Here is a 24274-nt window from a genome sequence, read left to right on the forward strand (position 1 = left end):
CTGCCACATACACAATGGAGGACCTTCTTATAGCAACACCAGAGGCACTCCAAGTGGCCAGTTACTGGTCAAAGGACATTTAATAGAATGCCAAGTTTTCCAACTTTGTGTTTTTTTAATACGTACAATACAGCTGTTTGATTCGCTTCTGATAAATACTATGAAATGTCTTGAGAAGGAGCCGGGGAGGGGAGAGAACTGCCTGTCAAAGCCCCCCATCAGCTTTCTGGCCAAAGCGGCCCAAGAGGGACTCCCAAGCGAGAAAGCCAAACAACCCAAATCCTCGTTAGATCACTTTCCCTGGGCCTTGTTTCCAGCCTTGGGAAGGGATCAATCGTTTCTACATCTTGCCAGGGGGGGAAAATGTGTGTGTGGGGGTGGTGGGTGGTGATCCGGAGTGGAATGCGACTAATCCTCCGTGTTCTTGTCAACTATTTCCATAGAAGGAAGGAAAGCGATTTCTCAACCCAAAGATCCAGATCTCGCTTGGCGAGGGATTTGCCCGAGCTCCTTAAGGCTGCACGAAGTCTCCTCCCGCCTCTCTCCTGGTTTCAAAATAGGAGAGAACTCCTTACTTTGTCTCAAGACCGACCTGGAGTGTAGAGGAGATGAGTGTCAAGTTTTAAAAATTTGGCAGGACTTCTTGCAAGGCATTCCAGTGGAAGTCCAGGGGGTTGTTGGTGGTGCATACACTCATTTCTCATCATCCTGGGCCTTTACGCAGGTCTGGCTGCTGAATAAGAGCGAATATAAGGCAGGCCACACAATAATAATAATAATAATCATCATCATCATCATCTTTATTTATACCCCGCCACAATCTCTTCAAAGGGGACTGGGGCCAAGCCCATGAGGCCAAGCCCAAAAATACAATACAGCAAAATTAAATCCAAAACAACAAAAAATTACATCACGATAAAATGCATAATGTAACAAGATAAAATAAGCAATGCAAAATAACATAATAGAAAGTCACACACAACGGGCGGGTCAAATGCACAAGATAAAACGATAAAACCCTGGATGAGATAGGAGTGGGGAGAAAGTGTAATTGTGAGGGAGTGTATTAATGAGAGAGGAGCCCAAAAAAGATAATGCACCTCCCCCTCCTTAATGAAGGCTCAATCCCATTAATGGGGTTGGGCCTTCTTTAAGGGGGGGAGGGTTGCATCATGAAGACAACACTGTAGGTGGAATAAACAAAATGGGATGTATGGTCACTCTCCAAAGGCACATCGGAAAAGCCAAGTTTTCAAATCCTTCTTAAAGGCTGCTGGGGTGGGGGCTTGCCTAATCTCACCAGGTAGCGAGTTCGAGGGGGGGGGGCACAGGGGAGAAGGCTCTCTTTAAGGACCTCATAGAATCATAGAATCAAGAGTTGGAAGAGACCTCATGGGCCATCCAGTCCAACCCCCTGCCAAGAAGCAGGAATATTGCATTCAAATCACCCCTGACAGATGGCCATCCAGCCTCTGCTTAAAAGCTTCCAAAGAAGGAGCCTCCACCACACTCCGGGGCAGAGAGTTCCACTGCTGAACGGCTCTCACAGCCAGGAAGTTCTTCCTCATGTTCAGATGGAATCGCCTCTCTTGTAGTTTCAGCTACCAGCAGTTGGTAGCTGAAAGAAGTCGCCACATTTGCTCTTTTAAGGACCTCATCACACTAGAGAACGAACCCACTTTAAATCAGGTTGCTGCCTCCTGCAGAATTCTGGGGTTTGTAGTTTAGGGAGGAGCCTTTAACAGCCTCACTAAACTAAAAAAAAAAATACCCAGAAGTTTGCAGGATGCAGATACTGGATTTAAAGTGGATTCATTCTCTTGTGTTATGAGGTCCTTAAAAGAGCAAATGTGGTGATCTCTTTCTGCTATCAGCTGCTAGCTTCCCTTCACAGTGTGGTAGTGAATCCTCTCTGGGATTTAGTACGAACAAGGGAGATCCAAGGTGCTGACCCCATTCCTAAATTGGGTTCAGAACCTTAAGAGTGTATCTATACTATAGAATTAATGCACTTTGACACCACTTTACCTGCCATGCCTCAATTCTGCGATATGCTGGGTGTGGTATTTTAGTTACCCTTTGGCAGGGAAGGCTAAAGACCTTGTAGAACTACAGCTCCCATGATTCCACAGCAATAGCATTTAGACTGGTGTCGAAATGCATTAATTCTACAGCAGGCATGGGCAAACTTGGGCCATCCGGGTGTTTTGGACTTCAACTCCCACAATTCATCACAGTCTCAGACCCTTTCCTTTCCCCCCTCAGCTGCTTAAGCCCGAGACTGTTAGGAATTGTGGGAGTGGCAGTCCAAAACACCCAAGTTTGCCCATACCTGTTTTACAGTATAGATCTCTTTTTAAATCTAGCTAAAATCTGGAGTAGGTTCGAAGCCTCAAGGGCAGGGAATCGTCCCCAACTCTACGCTATATGAATGCATAGTACTGGACTGAGATGAAATCAGGAGCCAAACAAAATCGCAAGAGGTGTTGCTGGATTGGAGATAAACGAGATATCCAGATAAAAGAGTTGTTGGTGATTTGGGAAGGTTTTCAGAGACGAAGCAGAGCTTGGAAACGTTACTCCAAGGATGTTCTAACAGAGTCTTCGTTCCAAAAATATTTTCCAACTTCTGGAAGGAGGCGGTGGAGGAGGCCAAGAATGCTCTACACATAGCTTGCTCCCAAGTTTGATCGGCTCTAAACTCTGGACCTACAAAAGACAAAGCAGCATGCCATTAGGTTGGAAACGATGGGTGTATCGTCCATTAACTGAGCGGCAGAGTTGTGGGAAAGGGCGGGGAATGGCTTTGTCAGTTTCCATGGGGTAAGAAGGCAAAATCCTTCCCATGTCTACTCGTGTGTAAGTCTCAGGACTGCCAAGAGAAGGTAGGTATGACAGCCAATCAAACCTGAACACTCCCTACAAGCCAAAACAACTAAAGTGACACTGAGGTGCAAAAGGAAGCAGATACAATCCATTGGGAAAGAGGACAAAGCTGAGAAAAGTGGCAGTAGGAAATGGGGAAGAGCAGTTATAGACCCACACATCCAGACCTGATGCTCTAAAAAGCTCCATATCTGCGTTATTTTGAAAGGCCATTTCAATATATTTTCTGTATTTTAATATTGTTTTTACCACACTATTACTGTTTAATTGCTTTTTAACTTTAGTACTGCACCTTTTAAACTTGTTTAGTGTGGAGTGTTAGCTGCCTTGAGTCCCCACAGGGAGAAAAGCAGGGTATAAATAAAGATAACAATAATAATAATAATAATAATAATAATAATAGGGTTGTCGAAGGCTTTCACGGCCGGACTCACTGGGATGTTGTAGGTTTTTTCGGGCTATATGGCCATGTTCTAGAGGCATTTCCTCCTGACGTTTCGCCTGCATCTATGGCAAGCATCCTCAGAGGTAGTGAGGCTCAACCTCTGAGGATGCCTGCCATAGATGCAGGTGAAACGTCAGGAGATAATGCTTCTGGAACATGGCCATACAGCCCGGAAAATAAACAACAACCCAATGATTCCGCCTTCTACAACAAATAATAATAATAATAATAATAATAATAATAATAGGTGGAAGAAGAGATAACATAATACTCAGAAGGCATCGTTCAGCCAAAACTTCTCATTGGGAAGTTAACGTTGCTTTTTTGTATGCCAGACATTTGAAATGTGCAATTTTTCTCCATAATTTATTTTGGGAAATGGAAATCTTCATAACCTTTTGGAAAATGGCATTCATAACCTTTTAGGAAAATCAGGAATCTCCCTGAGGAGAGTAAAAAACTTGCTTGAATCAACCTTCTCCTTAGTTGTAAATATCCACTAGTATTCATGCAAGGTTAAACTGAGAGACCTAGATGTCTCTTTGAACTGTTAGGAACAAAGATATGCCAAAGCACATTACACACACACACATGTAATGTCCCTTTGTTGGATTAACATAACTTAAAAACCACTGGACGAATGGACACCAAATTAGGACACTATACACCTATCAGGCCAACAAGTGACCATCACTCATAAAAACACTGAAAAACAAAGTGGAAGATTCTTCAAAAGCCAAAAATAAAAATGCATTACAAGGCATGCACAAAACCACATATATACACATATACACATACATACACACACAAAATAGGTATACACAGACTGGGCCACACCAAAGGGTGGCAAGGGACGGCTAGTATATATAGTAGAGTTTCAGAAGTGTTATTTTAGGTTGCCTAAAAACATCTACTCTCTCTTAAAACATCTTGGTTTAAATATCATGCTCTCAAGAGACAAAAATAAAGTAGTCTTCACTAAAAGTAACATAGTTGGTTAACTTACAAACTTCGTGTATTCAGCATACAGGTGTATTGCTTATCAATCCAGTTACTGATAGGCTTTGAAGTCGTTTCTCTAAAGCCTTCTGTTTCAACTGACTTCTAAAAGCATACTATTTCTAAAAGGGAGCCTGAGTCCTTAATAGTCCCAGATGTGATAACATGGTCTGCACAACATAGAGTTAAGGAAAAATTGCATATCAATACACACATTTACAATACAATAAGCAATCTCAATTCTATATAAACAAATCACTAGTGGAGGTTTGAAGAAGATTGCTATTTCCAACCATTTCTACAACCCACCCAACTACAAATCCCAGGATTCCATAGTATTAAGCCACTGCATTAAAGTGGTGTCACGTGGTATTAATTCCACAGTGTAGATGCACCCAATATTACTCGGCACTCCAGCTGAAGAAATGGGTTTTACATCCATGGAAGCTCATGCTAAAATCGTTTTTAAAAAACCCAGTCTTAAGGGTACTGCCACATTCCAATTAGAAGCAACATCTTAGAAGCAACTACTTCCGGTTAACTCTGTCCTGCCCCCAACAGCAGTGGCTCCCACCAATCAGAGGCTTTCCGCTCAAATCTCCCACTGATGTAATTAAAGTAGTGTTGTTTAATTGTCTTTGAAGGTTTTTTTTTTTTACTTACCTTTCCAAGAAGGGAAGTAATAAAAGTGTAATATTTCTATTTAAATCGGCACAAGTACTTTTCGGATTGGCCTGAATTGTAGGTTGATCTACAAGGAAAACATTAGGGATTTTCTTATTCCTGCTTCAGATCTCAGACTTCTCCTTTTCTATGGGAAAAACATTCACAAAAAAATTGCAATGCCAATTACTACATGCCAGTTAAAGCTGCCTTCCTATATACAGAGAACACCTGCGAATAATTCCTGGTTAAGTCAATAAATGTTCAACTTGTAAAAGGTAAGTGTCGGTTTGCATTACGAACCGGGTCATAAAGTTGAGGTATTTCTGAGGTCCTAATATATGTTTATTCAGAACATTAACTCTCCTTTATGTTTAGAGGGACTTCTAGGAAAGGCTGTACAGGGCTTACACCGTCTGCAATCCTACGCACGACTCTATTGATTTGATTCCCGATTGCTTTATGCGTGTTTAAACATTCTCAATGTATCATTAGTAGCCCAGCAATGATCACCCAGAGATAAGGGGAAAGTCAGTTGAGAGCTAGGAACATATAGGGGGCAGGAGCGAGCCAAATTGAAGGATTTCCAAACCCTCCCTGTCATTTGCACACTTTGGAGGATGGAAAAATCCATTAGAAGTTGACTTTTTATTTCTGAAAAGCAATGTATACTTAGCTTAGCCTGCCTCCCAACTGTGGCAAGTTCTTGGTGGTATGGGGATACCAAGCCACCTTGTCTGTCTCCTGAGGAATCTGTATAAGGAACAAGTATCAACAGTAAGAACTGATCAGACTGAGTCAAGATTAGGAAAGGAATACAGCATGGTTGTATACTCTCATCCAACCTATTCAACTTGTATGTAGAACACATCATGCCATGTGTGGGGCTTGATGAATCCAGGACTGGAGTTAAAATTGCTGGAAGAAACGTTAACAAACTTAGATATGCAGATGATACCACTTTGATGGCCAAAAGCAAAGAGGAGCTGAGGAGCCTGCTAACCAAGGTGAAAGAACAAAGTGCAAAAGCTGGGTTGCAGTTAAACATAAAAAAACCCAATACTGGGAACCAGACTGATTGATAACTGGCAAATAGAGAGAGAGAAAGGGTGGAGGCAGTGACAGGCTTTGTATTTCTAGGTGAGAGATTACTGCAACCAGGAAATCAGAAGAAGTTTACTTCTTAGGAGGAGAGCAATTACCAATCTCGATAAAAGACCTCACAACTTTTGAGGATGCTTGCCATAGATGCAGGCGAAACATCAGGAGATAATGGTTCCAGAACATGGCCATATAGCCTGAAAAAACCTACAACAACCCACTCAATAAAATGATTAAGAGTAGAGACATGGACATCCCCATAGTAACCTATGGATGTGAAAGCTGGACCATAAGGAAGGCTGGGAAAGGAAGATAGAACTGTGGTGTTGGAGTAAAATTCTGAGAGTGCCTTGGACTGCGAGAAGATCCAACCAGTCCATACTTCAGGAAATAAAGCCCAACTGCTCACTGGAGGAAAGGATATTAGAGGCAAAGATGAACTACTTTGGCCACATCATGAGAATGCAGGAAAGCTTGGGGAAGACAATGATGCTGGGGAAAATGTGAGGGAAAAGGAAGACTCGCAGAGGGATGGATGCCAAGTAGTTTTAAAGATGATACATTAAGCAATTCAGTAATGCTACTTTAGACTACTGCTGCACAGGCACTCCCTCTCTGGGCGCATCTTCACTGTAGCATTGATACAGTTTGACGCCACTCCTGGGAGTTGTAGTTGGGTTGAGACACCAGCAGCCTTTGGCAGAGAAGGCTAAAGATCATGTAAAAACTATTAATCCTGTGATTCCATAGCATTGAGCAATAGTCGTTAAAGTGCTATGAAACTACATTAATTCTCCTATGCAGATAGCTTTCACTTTGAATGCCATTTTCCTGCTTCTTGGTAGGGGATTGGGCTGGATGGTCCATGAGGTCTCTTCCAACTCTATGATTCTTTTTCAATCCTACTGAAATATTTTTCAGCCCCTTAACTCCCTTTCTTTTTACCTCCTTAACTTTAAAGACAAAAATAGTCCCAGGGTTCTTTCCTCCCCAAGAGCAGGGCCCCATGTACACTGTTTGAAACTGTAATGCAGTATATGGTCAGCCCAGACACCTATAATGCAGTTATAGGGAGATAAACACACACACAGGGCCCTTCCAGACAGGCCCTGTATCCCAGGAACTGATTCCAGGTTTTCTGTTTATCCCGGATTATCTGGCAGTGCAGATTCATATAATTCAGCTTAAAGCAGAAAGTCTGGGATCAGATCCTGGGACAAAGGGCTTGTCTGAAAGGGCCCTCACTTGAATTGGAGAGAAACAGTCCTGTTTATGCAAGAAGGCAAACGATCCACAGTAACAAAAGGCATGGGGTGCATCTACACTGGAGAACGGAGGCAGTTTGACATCACTTGAACTGCCTTGGCTGAATTTTATGGAATCCTAGGAGTGGGAGTTTGGTGAGGCAACAGCCCCCTTTGACAAAGAAGGCAGAATATTCTAGGGTTCCATAAAACTGAACCAGGGCAGTTAAAGTGGGATCAAACTGAATCAGTTCTCCGGTGTAGATGCACCCCATATCTTTTGTTACTGTGAATCACTTGCTGTCTTCTTGCAAACAGGATTGTTTCTCTCCAACCCAAGTGAGGGCCCTTCTAGACAGGCCCTATATCCCAGGATCAATGTAGATAGACCCTAGGACTTTGAGAGACCAGGGTTCAGCCATGGAAACCCACTGAGAGACCTTGAGCAACACACACTCCACCAGCCTCAGAGGAAAGCAGGTGGGAAACATCACAGAGCTTAAAATGACTACAAGACAAACAACAAGAACAATCCTGTTTATGCAAGAAGACAAATGATCCACAGTAACAAAAGGCATGGGGTGCACCAGTGTTAAAGGCATGGACAACAACAAAGCAACTGACATCCAAACTTGCAGGTCCTGGGAGCAGCCAATGGACTCTTTCCACCACCAAGTCTCTGATAGCAGTGAGGAGAGGCAATGGGTTTTATACCTTGGAACCCTGAATACTGAGGAATATACCAGAGCAGTAACCTCTCTACGGGGCCCTTCCAAATAGTCCTATATCCCAGAAATATTAAAGCAGAAAATCCCACAATATCTGCTTTAAACTGGGTTATCTGAGTTCCCAATGTAGAATTTTCTGCCTTGATATTCTGGAATATAGGGTTGTGTGGAAGGGCATTGGAGGAAGCAAATAAAAACCTTACTATGTAATGGAACATAATTCTAAACCCAGTGTTTTCAAGTAGGCCCCTTTCATGTATCCAGGCATATGGAGATGCGACTGTCTTGTTGTTATATTTTATGGCATTGAATGTTTGACTTTTATGTTGTGAGTCAGTTTTACTTACTTACTTACTCAGGGCCCTTCCACACAGCCATATAACCCAGAAAATCAAGACCAAAAAAATCCCACAATATCTGCTTTGAACTGGGTTATCTGAGTCCACACTGCCATATATCTCAGTTCAAAGCAGATAATGTGGGATTTTATTCAGCTGTGAAAGGGGCCTACTTGAAAACACTGGGTTTAGAATTATGTTCCATTTCATTAGGATCGAATGGAATTAATTTCCAGACATTAATGTTGCGAGGGTTTAACCAGAAGCACTTGCCTCAAATACCACCGCTTGGAAAAATATTCCCATCCTGAATGGAAACAGGTTTTCGTGGAAGGAAACCTTCTTAAATTCAGACAGCTCTCCTAGCAATAGTTATCATTCAGAAGCACAGTCACTCACTACTTAGGTCCCTTCTGTTGTGTCACAACAGAGCTTTAAAATGGCCTTTGGGGGACTACAATTCCTAGAATCCTCCAGAAGCTACGTCCTGTGTCTCAAAGTATTTCTTTCCCAAGCCCTTGCTGTTGGCACTCATTCACAAGCCCCCCAGCTTAAAAATACTCCTCCAGGCTTGGAAGTCAACCTCTCCAGCTTTCCTTGCCCTTCACTTTGCACAGCTCCCTCCCAGGCTTTCCTTGAATGTTTTTTGTATCCCACACAGTGAAATCAAAAATTGGAGAGCCAAAGGAGACTGGAAGTCACACAAAATTCCAAAAAGGTACCCAGGTATTTCCACTGACCACTTGTTCATTTCCAGGTACAATTCAAAGCCTTGAATAAAACCATGGCCATGTTTTGGGATATTTTGGGGGAGCCCTTTCTGCTGAAACCACCATCTGCTTCTTGGCAGGGGATTGGACTGGATGGCCCATGAGGTCTCTTCCAACTCTAGGATTCTATTATTCTATCTCACCTTCTCAGTGAACTTCAGTAAAGCACTGAGCTTTCTATATTTTTTGTTTCTACACACACACACACACACACACACACACAACTGTATGTATATAGTATTCCCCTGAGGATGGGTTGCTGGGGTTGGGAGGGACATTAATAGAGTGCTTAATTGTCTATATTTGTTGTTTTCCCCCCTATTTCAGTGGCATGCTCTGAATAATTTTTCACACTATAATTATATTTCAACATTGGTGACTAGGGCCACAGCAGTTTGGGACTTGGACTATGGCTGTATCTGCACTGTAGAATTAATATAGTTTGACACTTCTTTCACAGTCCTGGGTCAATGCTATGGAATCATGAGAATTACAATTAGGTGAGGCGTCAACACTCTTTGGCAGGGAGGACTTGAAAACTCCAGCTTCCATGATAGGATAGCATTGAGCCATGACCTTTACAGTGGATATCAAACTGTATTAATTTTACACTGTAGATCAGATATGGGCAAAGCTAGGCCCTTGAGCAATTTGTTCAGCCCCTCCTTTCTCTCACCTTCCTATCCTTCCTTCTCTCTTTCCTTCCTCCTTCCCTCCCTCTCTCCCTTCCCTCCTTCTTTCTCCCTTCTTTCCCTTCAACTCTTTCTTCCTTCCTTCCCTCTTTTCTCCCTTCTTCCCTATTTCTCTTTCTCCTTCCTTCCTTCCCTTTTGTCTTTCCTCTCTCCATTCCCTTCCACCCTTCCTCCTGTCCTTCCTCCCTTTCTTCCTCCTTTCCATATCTTTTTCCTTCCTCCTTTCCTCCTCGGGGGATGAAGAGAAGGTTGAGAGGGAACATGAGAACTATGTTTCCAGATTTAAAAGGGAGTCTCATTGAGGAGGAAGAGTGGGGGAAACTGACTTTCTGCTGCTCTAGAGACCAGAGCACAAGGAAGCAATAGTTTCAAATGGCAGGGAAAGAGATTTGACTGAAAAGATTAGGAAGAACTTCCCGAGAGAAAGATCTGTTGGAGAATAGCATAGGTTACCTCGGAGTGTGGTCGGAGTCTCCTTCTCTGGAGGCTTTTCCACAGAGGCTGTCTACCGGGAATGCTTTGATTGTGCCTCCTTGCATGGCAGGGGGTTGGACTGGATGGCCCTGGGGGTCTCTTCCAGCTTTAGAATTCTATATCAGGAGTAGGCAATAGGGGGCTCCCCTCCACCACTATCTCATTCAAAGGTTTCCCTGTCTTTCCTTCGTGGTCGCTATAAAGCAGGCACTCAGCAACAAGAGTGCAATGCAGTTCGACATTACTTTAACTGCCAGGGCTCAATGCTATAGAATAGTGATCCTCAAACTCTAGTTTTCCGGTTGCTTTGAACTTCCAGATGACTTTAGGCTCCTATTTCCAATAGAGTTAGTACCCCACCAAACTACGAGGGTTTAATGAAAAGTAATGCCTCCACTTTCGTTACTTGGGTTTGAATGGGAATATTTTAATAAATCATACACAGAAATAATCCCTAGAAAGTGCTCTTTAACTACCACTATTCACTTTTTGACATAATCACCAGACAATTGGATAAATTTCTGCCAACGATAAGACACTCTGTTTCCGCAACCCATCGTGCACAGATCTTCCAATAGCCAAGCAAAGCAATAATGTGACCAACATGCACTTGTAAAATGCCGATTATGCTTGAAATCTCTCTCTCCCAGAGATACTATGATCTCCGAGAATCAATCTGTCAACCTTATGCTTGTGAAACTCGGTGGTTGCTGTCACAGGACATCCAACTTTTTGTTTGTCATGCAAGTCAGATGTTCCCACCTCAACATCTTTAAACTTACTCGCCCAACAGTACTCACATCAACACAATCACCATAAACAGCTTGCATTCTCTGATGAATCTCCTTTGGGGTGACACCTTCTCCTGTCAAGAATTCAATGACTGCACGTTGCTCCATGCCTCGCACTTTAACAACACAACCGTTCAATGCTAAGGCTTCCCGCCAAAATGGAACTGTAGAGGAGCGTCTACTGAACAGCCCAGTACCTCTGCCTTATACCAGTACTGCCATCTGTTGAGGAGTTACGAAGGAGGCATTACTTTTCATTCAACCCTAGTACCACTCTCTGGATCCCATAGCACTGAGCCAGAGCAGCTGAAGTTGTGTCAAACTACATTAATTCTAGAGAGTACCCATAGTAACCGCCTCCATGCAGTCATGCCGGCCACAAAACCTTGGAGATGGCTGCAGACGACTCGCTCTTCGGTTTAGAAATGGAAATGAGCACCAACCACACGACTGGACTTAATGTCAGGGGGGAAAACTTTACTCCTTTTACTAGAGTATCCAAAGGACCTCATGGGGGGGGGGGTTTAGCAAAGAGGGGACGCTTCTGCTTTATCTGTTCGAACTCTTCCCTAGAGAATCTCACTTTTGGGAGGGATAAATGAGGATGGAGGAAGAGGAAAAGGCAATTGCAAATAATATGCCATCATCTCATGTCCAAAGAGCCCAAAGGGAAGAAGTGGAAAGATCCCTCCGCCACAGACCTTTGCGTGCGAGTGCGGCTCATCCTTTTCTTTCTCTTTCTTCTTCCGCAGGCGAAGGGTTGCTTTCTTTCTTTCTTTCTCTCTCGCTTTGGACCCGCTTCAAGCGCCGGCTTGGACTCCCTCGCCATCCTCTCTTTCCCAAGACTCTGAAAAGAGGATCGGAAGAAAGGAGTTAAAATCCAAAGGAAGAGCGAGAGGAAGTTGCGAAGTAGGTGAAGACGCCGGTGACTGTCAGTGTCAACCACAACACGAGTGCCACTGAAAGCAATATAGATAAATAAAGCCTTTCCAAGCCTTGTAGCTGGCTCATCCGTCTCTGTCTCCCCGACCGAGCCTCAGGTTGGATCTACACTGCCATAGGAAATGTATTATATGGATCTACTCTACTCTGAATTGCATTGTATGGCCGTGTAGATCCAGCTTCAATCCCCATACTCCTGTCCTTGGTGATGCGCATAATCCTGCTGAGTTTGGGCTTGTTTATTTGCATCTAGGCTGATGGAGTAAATCAAGTCGCTTGAATTCAAAGAAAATCAAGGACAGCCATGAAGAGAATACAATCCCTCTTTCCCGTCTTCCGGCGGAAGGACTTCCACTCCAGGATCTGCTTCCAAGGGTGTATCTACTCTGTAGAATTAATGCCATTCGACAGCACTTGAACTGCCCTGGTTTAATGCTGTGGAAGTCTGGGATCAGGTATAGCTTCATCATGTCTTTCGTCTTCTCTGCCAAATAGTCTGTGCCTCATAAAACCTCAACTCCCGCGGTTTCATAGCATCGAGCCAGGAAAGTTAGGGTCCAAATGTATTAATTCTACAGTGTAGGTTCACCCCCCCCCCACTTTCGTGTTACATATAATATAATATAATATAATATAATATAATATAATATAATATAATATAATATAATATAATATAATATAATATAATATAATATAATATAATATAATATAATATAATATAATATAATATAATATGTATAGTATTTTAATTGGTCTGTCTCCTTGTATTTATTATGTTTATTTAGTTTAACTCCTGGCTTCGGTTGTTGATAAGTTATATTGAATTTATTTCAATTCATGCTTTGCCTTGATTGTTGTTTATCTGTTTTTGGGCACTGAGTGTTCGTTATTTTTGTTATTTCTGTATTGGGGGAGAAGGCGGGTTATAAATTAAGTCTTATATTATTTATTTATTTATTTATTTATTTGAAACACCACAAGATGAGTCCACAGCAAACAAGATCACTCTGCTGGCTGTTGTACTGGATCACACGTAGGACACTTCCCAAGTCTCTAGGACTGTGTGATGTATCAATAATGCTTGCAGATCCCAGTAGGGTGGCCTTTTGTAGCTGACAGATGGCAATTTTGTCAGCGCCCGATTGTGTTTGAGTGCAGGCCAAGGTCTTTAGGCACTGCATCCAGAGTGCCGATCACCACTGGGATCACCTTTACTGTTATGTGCCAGAGTTGTTGTTGTTGTTATTGTTATTATTATTAGTCTAGTCTCAACTAGACTTCCCCGTTTTATCACACTCTCTCAGGCACCTTCTACGTTGCGACATAAAATCCAGATTATCTGCTTTGAACTGGATTACATGGCAATGTAGACTCATCTAGTCAAGTTCAAAGCGGACTATAAATAAAGTCTTATATTATTGTTGTTGTTATTATTATTAGTTTAGTTTCAACTAGACTTCCCGGTCCTCGGTCAAATCACACTCTCTCAGGCCCCTTCTACATAAAATCCAGATTATCTGCTTTGAACTGGATTATATGGCAATATAGACTCATATAATCAAGTTCAAAGCAGATAATGGGGATTATCTACTTTAAAAATCTGGATTATATGGCAGTATAGAAGGGGCCTCAGCCTCTGAAGAAAGCAAAAGGGAACAGCTTTTGAATTTATTTATTTATTTCGTGTCGAAAGTATTGCATAAATAAGTATAAATTTGATAAAATAGAGGAAGCACAAGCTTTTGACCCGCATTTATTTATTTATTTACAACATTTATATGAGCCCGAAGGCTGATACACATTAAATATTAAATAACCAGAAAAATAAAATAAGGTGTAAACACTAAACTAATCTGGGAATCTGCTATTGCAACACATCCCATGTCTGTAGCTTTAAGCAATTTAAAGCTTCTGGATAAAGTTTGCCAAGCAAACCTCATTATAGGATAGTTTAGGGTTGCTATCAGTGGGGAGTTTGGCTTGAAGGCACACAGCAAAAACAGAAAGAACAAAAAAAAACCCCACAACTAAACTATAAGTAGAACCATTGAATAATTGGGAATTGCATAAGTGCTGACTTCACTTTTTGTGGCAATTGATTCTAGGGCCCACTTCTAGGCAGGTCTACCAGCTTGATTTAGGTTTTGGGTTGTATCTGACTGAAAACAGGAAAAAAAATTACACTCAAGCGCAAATGAATTCAGAAGAAAGCCAGGATCACCACTACTAATCATAACCACTACGATTTTAGTTAGTTTTACAAATGCTTTCTTTTTGAGGGAGATCATAGCGCCATAGAGTTGGGACACACTGCAAGAGGCACCCAGTCCAACCCCCTGCCATTCACAGCTAGGATAATAATAATTACGACGAAGAAGCAAAACCTCACAAATCCAGTCTAAGCGATTTTTCCTCTTTAATAAATTGCTTTCGAAACTGGAGGGTTTCTCTGTTCGCAAGACACCACCAGAATAAAGTGTTCTCAGAAGGGCTGGAAATTAATTAGGAATTGTAGAAAATAGGAATTGTATGGATCTTGAAGGGGAGCTTTATACCTCATTTTTTTAATCGTGTCCGAAGCAATGCAAGTCGCTTCTGGTGTGAGAGAATTGGCCGTCTGCAAGGACGTTGCCCAGGGGACTCCATCCTATGTGTTACCATCCTATGGGGTCTCGTAAGCGGCTAAAGGGGGGGGGGGGAGAAAAGGGCCTGAGGCTGATAGGCATTGTGGGAGTTGAAGTCCAAAACACTTGGAGGACCCAAATTTGCCCATGCCTGGCCTAGACCCAGCTGAGACACATCTATCTTTGCGTGGGAAAATCCTACTAAATCCAAAAATCAAGTGAAAGAATGAAGTCGAATCTGTATTCTGAGTTAAGCCATGATTTGTGGGGTCGTGTGAAAAATAACAGCATAAATTGGACCGATTTTACTTCTTGAAATAGGAAGAAAAAGAAGAAAAGGGAAGGAGTGAGGGAGGGAAAGAGAGAGACAAGGGAAGGAAGGAAGGAGGATAATCGTAAGTAGCGCCTTTTTGCCCTCCTTTTCCCATCCCAAACATACAGCAAATACACTTCACAACTGTAGCATTCAAAGACAAGGCTGTGTTAAAACTAAGCTATGTAACAAAATTTGGGAGGAGGAGTATCTATTCCTGGTTTAACAGTGTTATTTCCTGTTTAATTGTGCGGTCTTTACTTTGAAAGTAGTGGTTATCCTACAGAAACTTCATTTTTGTGGCTGCCACAAACTATATTGAATTGGTTGAGACTCTATGAAATATTCATTAAAAATATGCTGCGGGATGTCCCACAAAAACAAAGTTTTTAAAAGTTTAATAAACTTTTTCCATATTTTTAATGATAGAATCAATTAGGAAAGGGACATTTATCACCCAGGAACAAAAATCGGATGACACAGGGGCCTTTCCACACAGCCCTATACCCCACAATATCAAGACCAACCACACCAGTATTCAAATTTGGGCGTATGGGGTATTTGTGCCAGATTTGGTCCAGTGAATGAAAATACATTTTGTTTATCAGATATTTACCAGATGATTCACAACAGTAGCAAAATTACAGTTATGAAGTAGCAACAAACATAATGTCATGGTTGGGGGGTCACCACAACAGGAGGAACTGTATTAAGGGGTCGCGGTATGCGGAAGGTGGAGAACCACTGTACTAAGAAGTGCCTTGTCCTCCTTCACCCCTCCCCTTGGGAAGCCCCCTCCAAGGGAAACAGGATGATGGAAGTCTAGGAAAATACAAATCCAACCGTGAGGGCCAGATGGTCATGATCTCAATGTCCTCCCCTCCCCAGCCTGGTGGCATAATAATAATAATAATAATCAGGGGTTACAATAAGGACTTACCGCGGCGGATGGGGGGCTGGGAGAGAGGGAGGGAGAGGGGAGGTCTAGGGCTGGAGGTGGAGGAAGCCCCCAGGAAGCCCTCCTCAAGACGCTTCCCTCCCTCCCTCCTCCTTGGGGTTGTCCTCTGGGAAGGAGTGGAGATCTTGGGAAACGAGGTGCCCCTTCTGTTCCACGTCCAAGCCTTGTTCCAAGGTGTATCTCCTCTGCAGCAGGGCCTCAGTGGTCCAGCAGGTTAAAGAGCTAAGCTACAGAACTTGGTGATGATCGGAAGATCGGAGGTTCGAATCCCCAGAGATCCGAATCCCCGAAAGTTCGAATCCCGGGCTCAGTAGTAGGGAATCCTGTGGGATTGGGAAGGCACCTGTCCACTTTGGCAGAGGAAGCAGTAGGAAATAGTAGTAGAAAGCAGAAAAAATAGCATCGAGTTACAGTAGATAAAGTGATGTCAGGCTGCATTACTTCCCTAGTGTATCGCACCCCAAGGCCACCCAATTCAAGTGAACCCGAAGTGGGAGAATCCTTCTATTTCTGGTCGGAAGCATCTTGGAATGGAAATTAAAAAAAATCTCCAGGGATATTTTTCTTCTACAGAACTTCCTGTTTGCTGTAGGAAAGTAAAGCTCAGTTTGGTCCCTAAGGGGGAAAACATCCTCAATTTCCAAGCTAGGCTCTGGTTTTCCATCCAGTTGCATGTTGGGTCACAAACACCAAAAATAGAATATTTTTCAAACGCTTACGATGGGGATACCCAAATAATTTTACACTATGAATTTTAGATGTATATTTTGTTGGTATGGATTATTATTATTATATCAAATCTATGTTTTTAATATATGTGTTTTCATATACTAAATTATATACCCCCAAGGAATTCAAATCAAATTATATACCCCCAATGAATTCTGGCAAATGGATGCTTCTGATTGATGCTTTGTTCTATGTTGATATCATTTATTTGATAGGCTATGTTTTATCTTAATTTTAGATGTTAAATTATAATTTCTTTTTATATGTTGGGTTATTATTTTTTCCTATTATGTATGTATTGGTTGTTGTGTTCAGGCACTGAATGCTTGCCTTTTTGTGATTGGAATAATCCCTGAGTTCCTACAGGGAGATAGAGAGGAATATAAACAAAGTTATTATTATTACTATTACTATTACTATTATGTTTTCATCTATGCATGTTGTGCTCCTCCTCGATCCTTGAGAACAACAACAACAACAACAACAACAATAGGTGGCTGTTTTGAGCCGGCCAACAACTCCAGTCCTAAATCCATTTGGTGTTCCCAACTCAATCCAGCCTATTCAATCCATGGGACACGCAAAGGGTTGAGGCAGAGAGTTCCCATCCCCATTCAACGTCTTTATTTGGTTGGGACTGTCAGATTTAGGTGTCAGTACCAGTGTCCTCAAGGGAGAAATTAAGGCATTGACCCCTTCCCCAAATAGGAATTATGTCTTCCTTCCAAATGAAATTTTTATTCACTCTCCTAATCTCTATTTAAAAGGGTTGGTACCTAGAACTCCTATATTTTCAGTGTTTCCAGTTCCAGATTATTTTCCCTGACTCTTTTCTTGGGGTGCCTAAACTGTTTTCCTAAGGGCTCAAATGAAGCTATGAGTTGCTACCGTGCTACAAGTTTGGGGCGGGAAAGAACTACTGGGGTGAGGGTGGTATTTTAGGCCTCAGTTCTCTCATTTCTGCATAGTTACATACTTGGGTGCCAATGTTTACTTGCCCTCACGCAGCTTGGGAAAGTGGTATTTCGGACCAATGCAATTTAAAACAATGCAATTTAAAACCTAACCAATTGATGTAATAGTTTGGTTAAGTTTTAAAGTGCATTGTTTTTAATTGTTTTAATTTGGATCTCAAGAGAGTACAGAGGGGCAGGCCCGTAGCGGGATGGGGGGTGGGCGCTTGAGGGGCTTCAGCCTCCCCCCCCTCCCCCCAAATTCTCAGGGTGGTCCACGAGAAGGCCTTACTGGTACATTATTTAAACTGTTGTGTTTATTCGTATCATGATCTGATCACCATGCTCAATATATCCCATATGCATGGGGGTATTGGGGTAACGATACAAAAGGTTTGCTAGGGTAGATCCTCAGCCCCTCCCCCCATCAAACTCACCCCCCCTCCCCACGGGCCTGCAGAAGGGTATAGATAAATGTAACAACAACAGCAATAATAATAATGTGTTGTTGAAAGTTTTCATGGCTGGAATCACTGGATTGCTGTGAGTTTTCCGGGCTGAATGGCCATGTTCCAAAAGCATTCTCTCCTAATGTTTCGCCCACATCTATGGTTGTGACAAAGGATGCATCTGAGGATGCCTGCTATAGATGTGGGAGAAACGTCAAGAGAGAATGCTTCTGAAACATGGCCATACAGCCCGGAAAACTCAGTTACCTAACAACAACAACAACAACAATAACAACAATAATGTGTGATCGAATACAAAAGCCAGGATAGTGATCTTGTTTGCTGTGCACTAAACTTCTTTATAGAAGAAGAAGAAGAAGAAGAAGAAGAGAAAGAGAAAGAGAAGGAGGAGAAGGAGAAGGAGAAGGAGAAGGAGAAGGAGAAGGAGAAGGAGAAGGAGAAGGAGAAGGAGAAGAAGAAGAAACAACAAAATTTGAAATTTTTCCTATTCCTGGAAATGTTATTTCCTGTACTTACTTGGAAGTTTCTGTAATACTCCAGAAACTTCTTTTATGTGACTGCCACAAACTAGGTTGAATTGGTTGAGACTCTGAGGACCCTTTCAGACAGGTCCTTTATCCCAGGATTATATGAGTCCGCACTGCCAGATAATCCGGCATAAACAGAAAACCTGGCACCAGATCCTGGGGTAAAGGGCCTGTCTGGAAGGGCCTGTGGTATTCATTGGAAAACTATAGCAATAGGATGTCCCGCAAAAACAATGTTTTTCGCAGTTTAATCAACTTCTCCCATGCTTTTTGATAGAACCAATTAGGAAATGACATTTAGAACCCAGGAACAAAAATTGTGTTCCCTAGTGTAATTTACACATCAAAGCACAACTTCTATTAATCTTCTTTGCTCCAATAAAAAGGCTGAAGCCAACCCTTCGGGGAAATACTTTTCAAAAATCAAACTGAACTAGGAATGGGTTGTTGTAGATTTTTTTCGGGCTATATGGCCCTGTTCTAGAGGCATTCTCTCCTGACGTTTCGCCTGAGGATGCTTGCCATAGATGCAAGCGAAACGTCAGGAGAGAATGCCTCTAGAACAGGGCCATGTAGCCCGAAAAAACCTACAACAACCCAGTGATTCCGGCCACGAAAGCCTTCGACAATACATTGAACTAGGAATATTGGGGTCAGGGAGACAAAACTCTAAAGAAAAGGGAACAGAGCAATTTCTTCTGGCCCTGCCTTACAGAACAGCACATTTGACTTGGCACAGGGGCTGCAGTCACACAAAAGCCCAGTCAAGGTAACTGGTCTTAAAGGTGCCACCGGTGGTGGGACAAACAGGGGCTGCCTCGCTCAATTCTCTCCCTAAAAGTGAAGGAAAGACAAAGAGGATCTAAGTCCGAGACCTGTGGCGTGTGAGGCACCGTGTGTGGCATGGACCTCGCTTGCATACCCAAGGGCTTCATTATGACCGTTCCCCAATAGATAACAGTTTGGTTAAGTCCACCGTTCGCTGCAAAGGCCACATAATAATAGCCCCATCAACGAAGCCGTGGCTTTTTGTGTGGTCCTGGGGGGGGGGGGGGGGCACAGCGATTGAAACATTAGCTCTCCCTTGGACGAGCAGCTCAGCCCCTCCATCCCCTCCCCTTCGCCCCAATTCAAATGCCCCAGCCCTTGGTCTCTCCGGGGAAAGAGGGGAACCAGGGAAGAAAAGATGGGTTAATGAATCTACACTTTGTAGTTGGGACTGGAGAGAAAAGAGGAGGATGGGGAGAAGGAAGGAAGGAAGGAGGAGGGAGGGAGGGGAGAGCTATGACCCCCTCCTCCCTCCCAGTTGGGTCTTTTGGGCCGATTGGCCTAACCATGGGGGCCTGATCCCCTCGCAGAGCCCTTTGCTGCGCCTTCAAAGCGACCTGGGAGCCCGGTCTCCATCTTAAGTCGGTGGGGAGCCCCTGGGGAAGGAGGCAAGGCCTTCAAAGGCGCCCCGGCCTTTGTTCGCAGCAGCACCTGCTCGGGGTGGCCTCCTCCTCCGGCCTCCGCTTGCTTTGGTTGCCCCTTTCCGCCGGTTTAGAGCCCACACCAAGCGGGCCCAGAGGCCAGAGAGCAACGGAAGGAGCGAAAAACCAGCCAGTGCCATGGAGGAAAATGCCTTGAGTCCCATCCCACTTACACTGGGCTCTTAAATCCGGACTTCCTCACTTTCAGATCCCAATAGGTCTAATTTCTTGGAGAAGGGAGAAAAACACATACCCGTTGTGTCAGTGAGAAATAACCCTGTGTCGTTGTGAGTTTTCCGGGCTGTATGGCCATGTTCCAGAAGCATTCTCTCCTGACGTTCCGCCTGCAGCTATGGCAGGCAGAGGTTTGAAGGTCCACAATCTCTGAGGATGCCTGCCATAGATGCAGGCAAAACATCAGGAGAGAATGCTTCTGGAACATGACTATACAGCTCGGAAAACTCACAACAACCCAGTGATTCCGGCCATGAAAACCTTCGACAATAAATAATCCTGTGTTTATGCATTTGAGCCATTGCAACATATCGAAACGAAACAACCCACATTCCCACCGAAAACGTGTGTTGCCAAGTTTCTGTTCACTAGGCAGACTTGTGGAGTTGCTTTTCATTAAACTGAAAGACTCTCGGGAATTCGGGAAAGGGCACAGTATCCTCACATTGGGATTGGGCTGCATCTGCACTGGAGAATTAATGCTGCTTGGCACCACTTCACCTGTTCTGGGTCAGCGCTGTGGAATCATGTGAGTTGCGGCTTTACAAAGCCTTTCCCCTTCTCTGCTCAACAGTGCCACACAAAAAAAATACAGCTTCTGGGATTCCATAGCTACGTGATATGGCAGTTAAAGTGGTCCTAAACTGCATTCATTCTATGGTGTAGATGCAGTCCAGGTTCCATGGGGGGGGGGGGGAATATATCACATTGTAGAATGCAGTTTGATAGTTATTTAACTGTCATGGCTCCTTAGGGAATCCTAGGAATTGTAGTTTAGTTCTCCGTCTCACTCTTTTTTTGGGGAGATGGTTAAAGAGCTTGTAAAGCTACAGCCCCCATGATCCCATAGTTTTAAGCCCTAGCAGGCAATGTGGAGTCAAACTGCATTAATTCTACAGTGCAGATGAGGCATGGGCAAGCTTCGACCCTCCAGGTGTTTTGGACTTCAACTCCCACAATTCTTAACAGCCTCTGCGGCTTAGGGGGGAAATGATGGGTCCTGAGGCTGTTAGGAATTGTAGAAGTCCAAAACATCTGGAGGGCTCAAATTGGTTAGGGTTACATAGGAAATCCTAGAACCAGTTTGAGGTGATAACACAAACCCCACTGATGAGGGGGTAAAGACTTTCTGTATATATTTCAGATTTCAATATTAATGTCAAAAATACGTAGTATGATTTTACAGAGGATTTGTGCTACATTAGAACAGTCAAGACAAATATCACTTAAGTAAAATAAACATTAAATATTAAATAACCAGAAAAATTAAATAAGGAGTAAACACTAAACTAATCTGGGAATCTGCTATTGCAACACATCCAATGAAGTGGTTTAAAACCAGTATAAAAAAAGGATTAGGACTAAGTACGTTCCAGTTAACTTGGAATACACGAAGCTCATTCCAGAAGCCTGTTGAAGAACTTCCGTGAGCTTTGGTGGGAGTTTGCTGTCTGGCAAGAGTAGTTTGAAGATTAAATGGGGACATGAGAGAAGCCTCAACTGGATGGATTGTCCCCTTGGTAACGTCCTTGCAGACGGCCAATTCACCCCCACCAGAAGCGATTTGCAGTTTCTCAAGTCGCTCTGGACACTGCATTAAGTGGTCACAGAATCATAGAATCATACAGTTGGAAGAGGCCTCATGGGCCATCCAGTCCAACCCCCTGCCAAGAAGCAGGAATATTGCATTCAAAGCACCCCCAGCAGATGGCCATCCAGCCTCTGTTTAAAAGCTTCCAAAGAAGGAGCCTCCATCACACTCTGGGGCAGAGAGTTCCACTGCTGAACAGCTCTCACAGTCAGGAAGTTCTTCCCCATGTTCAGATGGAATCTCCTTTCTTGTAGTTTGAAGCCATAGTTCCTCGTCCTAGTCTCCAGGGCAGCAGAAAACAAGCTTGCTCCCTCCTCCCTATGACTTCCTCTCACATATTTATACATGGCTATCATGTCTCCTCTCAGCCTTCTCTTCTTCAGGCTAAACATGCCCAGCTCTGGGTTGTTGTAAGTTTTTTCGGGCTATATGGCCATGGTCTAGAGGCATTCTCTCCTGACGTTTCGCCTGCCTCTAGACCATGGCCATATAGCCCGAAAAAACCTACAACAACCCAGTGATTCCGGTCATGAAAGCCTTCGACAATACAATGCCCAGCTCTTTCAGCCACTCCTCATAGGGCTTGTTCTCCAGACCCTTGATCATAGCGTTGGAAGAGACCTCGTGGGCCATCCACACCAACGCCTTGCCAAGATGCAGGAAAACCGCAGAAAAATCGTAGATGGGGCCTTAGGGAGCCACAACACCCACCCCAGCCGCCCATTACGCGCAGCAACAACACAGTATTGAACTTAAACCGCTCCATTCCCCCCCCCCCCCCTTTTCCTGATATCAAGAGACAAACCGATGCGGAAGCTCACCTGCCAGGGCAGCAGCAACCTGGGCTTGAGTGGAAGCGCAGTCTTCCGGAAGGAAGCGGGGTGGAGAGGATGGTGGCCTCCTCCTTCGTCGGGAAAAAGACGTGGTATTTCTGCCCACAGCAGAGACTTCTGGACCCTCGTAAAATGCGCCACAGGGAAGGAGGAGGTGGCCTTGCCTTGCCTTCCGTCGCATCCCATTTCCAAAGCGGCCTCCTCGTTTGGAAAGCGGAAATGAATGGCGCTCCTTTCACTTCCAGGTAAACAAATGCATTTAGGCCTGGTCTAGTACTAAACTGTGAGGAAAAAAAATAATCCATCCTCTGCTTCCTACTCGTTTCAAGCTAGATACCTTCACCTGATGTTTTGTAAAGCCCTGACACACATCTGGAAAGAAGTGAAATTAGTATTTCTCCCTGTACGATTTCCTAGTCACGATTCACTAGCCGGCACCTGCTCCTTCTGGCGAGACACACACACATTTTACGCCAGATTATATCCAACGTGGCACATTTCGAGGGTTTGACTGGGAACAACTCTTGCGATTTCCTCCTTTTGCCAAATACACAGTTGCATTTCTCTGAGGTTGAAGAAAACATAACTCCTACCATCTATTCCTGCTTTAAAACATGGCTGAACGGACTGGGAAAAAAAAAACTATTGGGTTAGTTTTTCGGTCTGTATGGCCATGTTCTAGAAGCATTCTCTCCTGACGTTTCGCCTGCATCTGTCGCAAGCATCCTCAGGGATGCTTGCGACAGATGCAGGCGAAACGTTAGGAGAGAATGCTTCTAGAACATTGCCATACATCCCGAAAAACTACAACAACCCAGTGTTACCGGTCAAGAAAGCTTTCGACAATACACTTCCTTCTTTAAAGGAAATACTGTTGCATTTCTCTGGAGTGTCAATAAACCACAACCGCTGAAGAAAACATTCCTACCATTCATTCCTACTTACAATAAGGCCTGAATATGATAAATATTAATATAATATATAATATTACAGATCTCCCAACTTCTGAGGATGCCTGTCGTAGATGTGGGCGAAACATCAGGAGAGAATGCTGCTGGAACGTGGCCATACGGCCTTGAAAACTCACAGCAACCCATCAATATACCATCTCATGTGTTTTACTGTTGGGTCTCTAAAGAACTCTTGCAACTTTCCTCTTGAGAGGGATTGACATGTTGTTTTGCATTTCTCTGGGGTGACGATAAACAACAGCAGTTGAAGATAACACAACTCAGAGCATCCATTCCTGCCTTTGAAAAGAGTCTGAATATGATGAACATCAGGCATATAATAATCATGTCTCCTACTTTAGCCAAACTTTTGACAAAGGAATGTGGTTGGAACTTGGTTCTCCTTTTCGTTCAAGCCTCTGGAAAATCTAGGTCTCCCCATTTATTTATTCCACGATCCCTAAGGCATTAGAATTTCCTAGAATCCTCAGGACCTTCCACACTGCCCTATATCCCAGAATATCAAGGCAGGAAATCCCACGTTATCTGA

The 24274-nt window shown here is 43.4% G+C and overlaps 1 long non-coding RNA gene across 2 annotated transcripts; it reads right to left on the reverse strand.

Moving 5' to 3' along the window:
* Nucleotides 1–1818: 1818 nt before the first annotated feature.
* LOC137096147 (uncharacterized) lies at nt 1819–23408 on the reverse strand. 2 transcript variants are annotated; one of them, XR_010909344.1, is made up of 4 exons: nt 22763–23408; nt 15951–16318; nt 11833–11978; nt 1819–2709 (listed from the first exon to the last, which is right to left on the reverse strand). It is a non-coding gene; the product is annotated as an uncharacterized lncRNA (long non-coding RNA). The 2 variants fall into 2 exon arrangements; XR_010909343.1 differs by lacking the exon at nt 22763–23408 and having other exon boundaries at nt 15951–16706.
* Nucleotides 23409–24274: the final 866 nt, after the last annotated feature.

This window comes from Anolis sagrei, chromosome 2, assembly GCF_037176765.1.
Source record: "Anolis sagrei isolate rAnoSag1 chromosome 2, rAnoSag1.mat, whole genome shotgun sequence".
NCBI classification, from domain to species: Eukaryota; Metazoa; Chordata; class Lepidosauria; order Squamata; family Dactyloidae; genus Anolis; species Anolis sagrei.